Genomic DNA, 10,960 nt, shown 5'->3' with positions numbered 1-10,960 from the left:
CTCCGCTTAAATGTGTATTCTATAAACTGCACTGAACTTTAGGGGCAGCTTATAGAATATTATATACCAGTGGTTACCAAATCTGGTCCTGGAGGCACCCCTGCCAGTCAGGTTTTTAGGATATCCACCGTGAATATTCATGAGAGAGATTTGCATGCTATAGAGGCAGTGCATGCAAATTTCTCTCATGAATATTCATGGTGGGTATCCTAAAACCCTGACTGGCTGGAGTGCCTCCAGGACCAGGTTTGGGAACCACTGCCATATACATAAGTATGTTTCAACACCGATTTTTTTAAAGCGCCAAGTATAGAATCTAGCCCATTATAAGACAAATATCCCATGTTATAGCCCTAGTGCACCTTAATAACTACTCTCCTTAACCTCTTTGTGCTCATACTTTGACTTTTGACTCCTTGGGTTAGGTCATCATGAACAGCACTGTGCATATTGACAATGCTAAACACAGATCAGTCCTATTCAATGTTTGAAGCATGGAAGTGTTGGAAACTGCTGCTTTCCAGTTCAGAGCTCTCACTACCACCTTCATTTAGAGCACCAGAGATCTTCTCCCATTCTATTCTAATCTGGTTCTTACATACTGTCCGTTATTCCAATTGGGATTCACAGTGGCTTACAAGTTATGTAAGAAGCTTTTGGGGTTGTGGGGTTGGAGGGGAGGGTGGTAGGTTGCAGTAAGCCTGGACGATTGACTTAGTATGAGTTAGACATCATATATGTAGGTCTTAAGAAGTTTCCTGAACTGTGTGTATGAAGGTTGTGATCATAGTTCCAGGGGGAGTGTGTTCCATTGCCATGCTCCTTCTGTTTTCCGAGCCATGACCATTTGAAAATAGTCAGTAGGGCTTTACCTCTTACAGCTGGAACGTGCCCCTGGAGTTCATGACCATACTATCCCATTTTTAATTCCCTGCAACACCAGGGATTTTTGTCAACAAAAAAATTTAAAGAAATACTTTAGTCATCGAGGCAGAAAGAGGTTAAGTAGAGATCAAAGATGCTTCTTTATCGCTGAGATTTCTGACCCAGTCACCACCTTGAATCACCTACATGTGAGATAAATATATTTGGGCCTGATATTCAAAGGATTTATTCTTCTATCTTTGAAGAGTTATAATCGTGATTTGGCCTCTTTGAGAATCTACAAGAGCTGAGTGCATAACTTTATAAATTCAATAAGCTCCTAAATTTAGGATCATAAGAAGCAGGTGGCAACAGGGGTGGATTTAGAATAGGGGAAAAAGTTAAGAGCTTAACACTGATTTTCAGCACCAAATAAATCTTGGTAAAAGAATGACAGGCCTAAATTTACAAACATAGCTTTTAATCTCCTAAAGCAAGCTTACATTTCAGCTGTTATTAAGTTTGGATGAAAGTATGGCACAAGGTTAGGAGCTCAGTTTTGTTTTGTTTGGATCGGGCCCTTTTGTCTTTTGTTTTGGGTTTTTTTGAAGGTGAGGAGGCTGCAGCTTTCTCCTATTCTTTTGGACACCCACCTTAAAAGGAACCATCCTCCATTGGGATGTGGTGCTATGAACCTTCATTTGCATCTGTGTTGCATTCCCCCACATTCCTCTTTGACAAATATCTCCCACCTCACCTAAACTGCCACTGCAGTGATGCACCTCCCCAATTGCAAAGGTATTAAATACAAGATCTTCTATGCATCCAGTTTCTCCATCTTGGGTAGCCAGCTTTGGAATGCTTTGCCAAGATCCATCTGAACAATCAACATCCATTTACCCTTCAGGAAAATGCTGAAGACCCACCTTTTCAAGACAGCTTACCCGAATGACCCTACTTAACTTTTAAACCCTTCCTCTTAATCCCGGTCCTGATGATTATTATACCTTAGTCTATATATCCCAATCTCCTTATACCCTTATCTTTCCCTCTCTTTTACCCTTTATCTTCTCCTTTCCATCCCTTTATCTTCTCCTTTCCATCCCTCCTCACCTCTCCCAATCTCTTTTCCTTTCGATTATCCCTTCCTTTGTTTGCCTCTACATGTTCAACTTTTTATCCTCAAAACCCCACTCACTGCTTATAATATTCTCCTTCAAGATTTTGTAATTGTAATTATATTTACTATGTAAGCCGCATTGAGCCTGCAATGTGTGGGAAAGCGCGGGGTACAAATGTAATAAATAAATAAATAAATAAATAAATCTTCAGCCAGAGATCTCAGGCCCCAGCTCCCTTTGGAACCAGGTATGTGCTCACCCCTACTTTGATCAGTAGGTGCCACCATTTATTGAAGGCCATGACCCTCTCCCCTCAGGAGCTGCAAGTAGTATTTCTATAGCTTCTGCAGCTTCTGCCATCCCAAGCAATAGAAGCCCTGACCTAAAAATTGAATCTAGCTCTTCCACTTGGCAACACACAGCACCATTACTGAGCCATTGGGCCAGGCTGAAGAGTTGTCATACCCCTCACCTGTTTTCAGAAGCCTTGCATGGTCTCCAGCAGTCTCCTGTGCCTGAAGAATCAGTTCTGCTTGTGGAGGTTTGATAACAGGAGATGGCATGAGCCTATCTGGCCTCTTATGTGGGCTGAAAGCCAGTAGGTGGAGCTTGTTGCCCTATAAATTTAATTGTTTTGGGTACACCAAGATGGTGGCAGCTGCATTGGGGAGAATTAAAACCTCCTTGGGTGGAGTAGGTGGAGACCAGTTTCAGCCTTGTGACATCATACCATCTCCTGTTATCAAACCTCCTTGGTTCCACTTTCCGGAAACTCTGCACTTCCTTTTTATGGCCCTGCAAGATGGCGCTAACTAAGGACATTGCATCCTGCCTGTATTAAAGGAAGTGCTTTACACTCAACCAGTGACTCGGCAACAGGCTTCCTGGTGTCTTGCAGACTTCAGTGTGCTTTGCCTTCCCATGCCTTGTTCCAGTGTTCATGCTCCAGTATTCTGGCCAGTCTATACCTGCCCACTCTTGCTCCAGCATTCCTTCCAGCCTGTGCCTGGTCAGCCTTGCTCCAGCATTCCTTCCTGCCTGTCCTGGACTTTGTCACAGGGATATGTCAGCAGCCATCAGCAGGGACCTGTGCAGCACTTGCATCACAAAGGTGGAGCCAGCCTCGCTACAGCCCAAGGGCTCACTTTCCTGGAATCATGAGTTATTTTAATGCTTGAAAATTTTATCTCAGTTGTAGGTATTGTCCTTCATCCTGACCTGCCTGTCTTCTATTAAAAAAATACTGTTACCTGACACCACAGATCTGCCCAGGGCTGGCTTTAACCATTAGGCAAACTAGGTGGTGACTTTGAGTGGCAGCCATTGGAAGCTAACTAAAAGCATCTATCTGTACTAAAATTCTTCAGTACCACTTTACAAACAAAAGCATATACTCAAAAAGCAAAACAAAAGATCCTGATAACAATACAAACTGGAAGAACTATCAAGCCCCCTCCCTACCCATCTTCAAATCTCTGCTTAAAGCTCACCTCTTCAATGCTGCATTCGGCACCTAACCTTCCGTGAAATATATTATGCCCTATTAGTCGGACTCTACACTTGTCTTTGACTGTACACCTGTCTTTTAGATTGTAAGCTCCTTGAGCAGGGACTGTCCTTCTATGTTTGAATTGTACAGCGCTGCGTAACCCTGGTAGCGCTTTAGAAATGTTAAATAGTAGTAGTAGTAGGAAGAACTATCAGCATTTACTTTTACCCGCAAAGTGGGTGAGCCATTTTCACACAGCCCACTTACCCAAGTGAATGGTTTTTGGAAATTGCCCTCAAACCTTCTAATTCTATAAATATCATGCATAGTTACTCACACAATTGCACATGTAGGAGTACCAAACCACTTACTTGCATAACTGAATTATTTAACTGGCCCTTGATTGGTGACAACTATCAATAATTGCTCTTAACAAGCATTAATTGGCACTAATTTGCAGTTATGACCCTATTATATAAAGTGTGTGAAGAAATGTCTAGTGTATAACTGCACAGGGATGTGGGGAGGTCATGGGCGTACTGACTATTCTGCCGATTTATGCTAGTATTATATAATGTCAATTAGGTGCTTAACTGCCGTGATAGAATTTGTACTAATTGCATGAAATTTTGCCACCTAACTGTAGGTGATGTTTCTTAAATTGACCCCTTCATGTATGTGTATTTATTATATATACAAAAGAATGGTGTCCAGGGAGGAGTGGTGTAGCGGTGATCTTGGTTGTTGAGATAAACAATCAAAATCTCAGGTGGGAGTGGCTTATTAAGGGTGCATAAGTCAAGTGAGAGGGTGCATAAGGTAGTTGAAGGTTTTCCTAGGGCACCTAATCCCATTGCACTGGCCCTGGATCTGCCAGCTCTTAATCATCCCCTCCAGGAAAGTAATACCTGAACAAACTTGAGAAATTATCTTGGCTGGAGTGTGGAAAGCAGTTTGCATGACTGATCAGATGAGGAGGCCTCCCATTTAGGAACTAATTTCCTGCCTGCAGGACTGGCAGCATCACATCTCCTGATTCCATTGTCTTCGGCAAGCACAGAACATAGGGTTAAAAGCAAGTTATTTTGCTGCTGCTTCTTGAGGTGCAGGTCAGACTGTGTAATTTGCATTCTATAATCTCCTGGTCATTTAGCTCTAGATGATTTGTCATGGTTTGTTTTAGCTGTTGTGATATTGATATTTATTATGCAAATTGTATTTCTTGCATCTTACTCTTCTGCATTCTATGAATACTTAAATTATAATGAACCTTTGCAGTTAATATGGGTCGTCCTTGAGTCTGATGCTTGAGTAATAGGGGGTCATAATGTACCATGTCTTATGGAGACAAATAAAGGGAGTAATTAAAACTAGAAAACAGTATTTTGCAGCCTAATCGTAAATGGACCAATTGAGTGAATAAGAACTGTCTCTAATACACAAGTTGTTTACAGGCCAGGGAACTTCTTTCACTCTCATTGTGCAGTATCTTGAATCACTGGAGCTTTTGTGTTCATCCTAACTAGGCAATCTGATATTTTTGGTACCTGCAAAGGTTAAGCCAAGGGCTTTTCATGTGGACAGGAGGGGTTAAATTAAGCTCACAGTAAAGCCAGAAGAGTTTGAACTGCTACACAAAGAGGTTCTTATAATGGGCAGACTCCCAGCACCTCTTCCCAGACCGAGACCGCAAAGGAAATATTAGTGGAAGAGCTATCACTTCCTCGTCTCTGGAAGGGTGGCCTTTTCCACCTTTTCTCCATCTGCTCAACAATTAACCCACCCTTATCAAACCCCAAATGAGAATGCATCTTTTTTTTCTCTTGCCATTGATTATTTTTTATTTCTCCAGCAAAACGTCTATTACCCGTATTCAATGCTGACTCAGTGGAGCATTTAACCTACGCATAAACTCCTCAGTCTCTGCACTCTCTCTCCAAGCGTTGTGATATTGTACTGAGCAGGTCATGGTGATACCAAAGCATTTCAGGATCCATTTGCATGAAAAATAAAATTACATGTGGTTTCTACTTACATATCTATTTACTATAATTAATATTCCAGATAGTATTTAAATTGTACTGTAAATTTTTTAAAACAGTAATAAAGTTGAACTATCATATAAGTCAGTGACATGTAGACAAATGAGGATGTAATGATTTATCTGAAAGTGTAAACACTGATTTAAGAAAAACAAATTACAGAAACAAAGAAAAATGACCCAAAGACTTGATGTCTGCCCATTCACACTACAATTCCTTCATCTCCTTCAATCCTCTGGGCTTATCTCATGCTTTCTTGAATTCAGGTACAGACCATATCTCTACCAGCTCCACTAGGAGGTTATTCTACGTATCTTCCACCTGTTCTATAAAGAAATATTGCCTTAGCTTACTCTTGAGTCTATCCCATTTCATTGTCATCCTATGACCCCTTGTTGCAGAGCTTCTTTCATTTGCTAGAGAAATTTAAATACCTCCAAGGCCAACATCTGTGAATTTATACCTTGGAGGTATTTACATTTCTGTATCATATCTCCCCCATCCTGCCTCCCCCCCCCCCCCCCCCCCCCCGTACATAGAAATCTGTCTCATGCATATTTACTGTGGATTCTTTAAAGACTTTCAAGGTTTGTCCCAAGGACTGAGCTGAGAACCACTACTCTGTTAGGCCAGAGGTTTCCAAATCTGTCTTGGGGAGTCCCAGCCAGTCAGGTTTTCAGGATATCTACAATGAATATATATGAGATAGATCTTCATGCAACAAAGGCAGTAGATGCCAATGTATCTCATGCATGTTGTGAATATGCTGAATCAACATAAACCACATACATACTTAAAAGGAAAAAATGATAAATATAGTTACATTATCCCATTTCTTAAACTTAAAGGAATCCTGTTCAGAAGGAAGGGATCCTCAGGAGCTTAGCCGAGAGATTGGGTGGCGGAGGCGGGGATAGTGCTAGGCAGACTTATACTGTCTATGCCAGAGCAGGTGGTGTGAGGCGGGGCTGGTGGTTGGGAGGCGGGGATAATGCTGGGCAGACTTATACGGTCTGTGCCCTGAAAAAGACAGGTACAAATCAAGGTAAGGTATACACAAAAAGTGGCACATATGAGTTTATCTTGTTGGGCAGACTGGATGGACCGTGCAGGTCTTTTTCTGCCGTCATCTACTATGTTACTATGTATATGCTGAAAATCTGATTGGCTGGGAGACTTGCAGGATAGGTTTTGGAACCTCTGCATTAAACTCTGCCTGTCCTCCAGGGCTGAAAATGAGTCAGGTTTTTAGGATGCCCCTAATGAATATGCATGAGCTAAATGTACCTACATGCTACCTCTAATCGATGCAAACCTACCTCATGCATATTTATTAGGGGTATCCTGAAAAACTAAACTGCAGCCCTTGAAAACAGATACCATTACACTGGGCCATGCCTTTTTTTTTTTTCCCGCACAGATCTGAAGAAATAAGCTTCATTCTCCAAAGATAGTCACAAATGTATTTAGTTTTAAATGATTAAATGCAGAGCTGCCAAGTTACTGAGTTCCAGATTGGAACTTTCAGTCCAGTCCTGGATTTTTAAGAAATCTATTCTGGTGCACTGTGGGACCGGTGGTACTGATTTCAATGTGTAATAGACTCAGATACTACAAGTACCAGAGATGCCAAGTTACCCAGTTCCAGGCTGGATATTTTTTTGGCCAGCCCTGGTTTTGAACTTACATAGTGCCTGCAGCTGCCCATTGAAATCAGTGCTGCAAGTGAAGATTTTGCTATTGGATTGGCTTCCAAGGAAGCCAATATAGTAAGTCTATTTAATGATCAACTGATACCTGTAGAAACAGTTTGTCCCTTACCAACAAAACAGTTACGGAGTACCTTTAACCCAGTGAGTACTGATTAAGGTATAAAAATGTTGTCTAGGGTAAATAACTCCTTTTGTTCACTTGATTCTTGCCATCCTTCAATAATCAAATCATTGAAAGATTTAATTGGCAACGTCTTTGCAGACATTGTTAATCTGTCTTTTCAAGAAGGGCTTATGCCCAATCTTTTCAAAAAGACAGTAGATACACCACTTTATAAAAAATCCATCTTTAGATCCCAATGTACTTACTAATTATAGACCTATTTTGTCACTTCCATAACTTGCAAGATAATCAGAGGAGTAGTCTAGTGGTTAAAGCAGTAGCCTATAAAGCAAGGGACCCAGGATGAAGTCCCAGTTCAACTCTCCAGTACACACATGTAGTTCACATCATATGTTATGCAGCTGTCGTCATCTACTATGTTAGACCTTTTGGAAAAACATGGAATTCATGATGCTAATCAATTCGGTTTTAGGTCTCTATATAATACATAAATATTACTCATTTCTATGCTTGACACAACAAGAGAAGGTTTTGACAAAGGAAAAGGTTTTCTCCTAGTGAGTCTAGATATATCTGCAGCCTTTGATACAATAGACCATACCATTCTTATTAACCATTCAAGATCAATAGAGTTAACAGGAAGGAAATTTTGCATTATGACAAATTCTGTTTCATCTACAGAATTAGATTGTCTTACAGGTGTACCTCAGGGTTCATCTTTATCTGCAGTGCTGTTTAACATTTTCTTGTTGCCTCTTTGTAGATTGCTGAATTGTTTCCACTTAAAATTCAGACTGTATGCAGATGATATATAGTTTTTGTTAGAAATTGATACATCAGTAGATGAAACCTTTAGGATGCTAACTCTTTGTTTCAATGCAATAAATCAATGGCTGTGAAGTAATCATATGTAGCAAAAGCTCAGATTTTGTTATTATCCAGGTTCTCTCTAGGGGACATTCCTTCAAAATTCTGTATTAATAATTTGTCAAGTCCGACTGTTAATTCTATTCGTAACTTGGGTGTTATGCTGGACTCTGAGCTTTCCATGAAATCTCAAGTGTTGAAAATCATTAGACAAGTGTTTTTCAGACTGAAATTAATCAGAAGACGTTTTACAAATTTAAGATGACCATTCAGAATATAGTCATGCCATGCTTTGATAATTGTTAACGGCCTATTAATGGGATTGCGCAAGGGACTGTTAAAGGTACCTTGGCATTTTGAAGTCCCATGGGGCGTTGGAATGTGGGTTATAAAGTAGAACTTGCCAAAAGATGTCTTCTTTGAACTGGGCAACTTGGTAGAGCTGTAAATGTATGTGCCCCCTTGTATTTTTATCTATGAAGTGATCTGGAGTGGCAAATACATTCAATTAATGCTTCACAACTAGAGAAGGGACAGAAGCAGTTCTGTGGGGTTTCTGTGGGGATGGAAGCCGTTCCTGCGGGGTTCCCGTGGGGTTCCCGTGGGGATGGAAACAATTCCTTAGGGATTCCTGTGGGGACAGAAACAATTACTGTGAGGTTCTCGTGGAAGTGTACGCTGCACTTGCAGCAGCCTCACTTACCGAGTACCTAGTTCTTTGAGTACTGTCTCCTCCTCCTTGCTTTAACAGCACAGATGCGGAAAGTCTCCATTAAGGCGGTGGTAGAGACGCAAATGGTGACGGAATTAAAAAAGGCATGGGATGAACACAGAGATCTCCAATTAGAAAATGAAAGTTATTAAAAAACTAAACTTAAATGGCTGCATGTGTGTGGATGTGTCGAGTGATGCTTAGATGGCGACTCCGGCTGTAATGAACTAGGGCCCATACTGGGCAGACTTGCATGGTCTGTGTCTCATATATGGCAATCTGGTTTAGGATGGGCTGGAAAGAGCTTAGACAGCAACTTTAGTGGCTGGAACATGAGGACAGTGCTAGACAGACTTTTATGGTCTGTTTCCCGCAAATGAGAAGACAAATAGGCTGGAGTGGGCTTCAACGACAACTCCAGCAATTGGAACATAAGGATAGGGCCAGGCAGACTTCTATGGTCTATGTCCCAGAAACACCAAAGAAAGACCATAATTAAGTATACAATATCACGTTCATTGTTAATTATGAGTTGATAATGAGTGTGACTGTTGGGCAGACTGGACCATTCAGGTTTTTATCTGCTGTCACTATGTTACTATTAATCCTCTCTGCTCCCGGGCTGATGCGCAGACCTCAGCTCTGATACAGGCACAAGCATCAGATGTCACCTGACCTACTGGTGTTGCATGTGGTGACCTCTGAGCACACAGTGCCAACGAATCAGAGACATATCTTACATGTGCGCACCGAGTGTTCCATGTTCCAACTTCTGTTCCTTCCTTGCCTGCAGTACTGCGTCTCAAACTCAGAGAGAGACTGAGAGAGCTGACCAGAATTTTTTTTAATGTAGCATTAAATTCTTGCAGGGATGGGTAGGGACAGGTTAATTTCTTGCGGGGACGGGTCAAATTCTTGTGGGAATGGGTAAGATTCCAGAAGGGATGGGTGGGGATGAGTAAGATTTTTGTCCCTGTGCAACGCTCTATTCACAACCCACTCCCAGAGTTGCCAAGTTACACATTCCAGGAGAGGGATTTTTTTTGGCTGGTCCTGGATTTCTGCCAACCTTATGGTGCATTAGGGGACCTGCTGCACCGATTTCAATGGATAGACTCATGGACTACTAACACTGCACTGTTGTGAGATGTAAGTTTAAAACCAGGATCGGCAAAAAAGTCTCCCTCCTGAAATAGATAAGTTGGCAACTCTGGAGGCATGTCTTGCCAGTCAGGTTTTTAGGATTATAGAAATATAAAAAAATGTAGGCAGATAAAGGCATATATGGCCTAGCCAGTCTGCCCATCCATGCCATCTACGTTTCTTCCTATCACTCTGTTAGAGATCCTATGTACTTGTCCCAAGCTCGCTTGAATTCGGATACTGTTTCCATCTCCACCACTTCCACCAGGAGGACGTTCCATGAATTCACCATCCTTTCCATGAACAAGTATTTCCTCAGGTTACTTCTAAGTTTCATCTCCATGCTATGCCACCTCATTCCAGAGTTTCCTTACAAATGACTCGCCTCCTGTGCATTCATGCCTCATAGGTATTTAAATGTCTCTATCATATCTCCCCTCTCCCTCTTTTCTTCCAAAGAATACATATTGAGATCTTTAGGTCTGTCCCCATAACCACTGACCATTTCAGTAGCCACCCTCTGGACAGACTCCATCCTGTTTATATCTTTTTGAAGGTGCAGTCTCCAGAATTGCATACAATATTCTAAATGAGGTCTCACAAGAGTCTTATACAGGGACATCATTACTTCCTTTTTTCCTACTGGCCATTCCTCTCCCTATGCACACAAGCATCCTTCTAGCTTTTGTGGTCACTTTTTCTACCTGTTTGGCCTAGAGTAGATCACATAAGAATAATGAATATGCATTAGAGAGATCTGCACATAACTGAGACCTATCATACGAAGATCTCTAATACATACTCATTGCGGTGATCCTGAAAACCTAACCGACAAGATGTACTTTCAGGAGAGGATTGAGAAGCACTGCATTAAATAAAATATCGC

Source organism: Microcaecilia unicolor, chromosome 12, assembly GCF_901765095.1.
Source record: "Microcaecilia unicolor chromosome 12, aMicUni1.1, whole genome shotgun sequence".
Lineage (NCBI taxonomy): Eukaryota > Metazoa > Chordata > Amphibia > Gymnophiona > Siphonopidae > Microcaecilia > Microcaecilia unicolor.
This window is presented reverse-complemented; position numbering follows the sequence as displayed.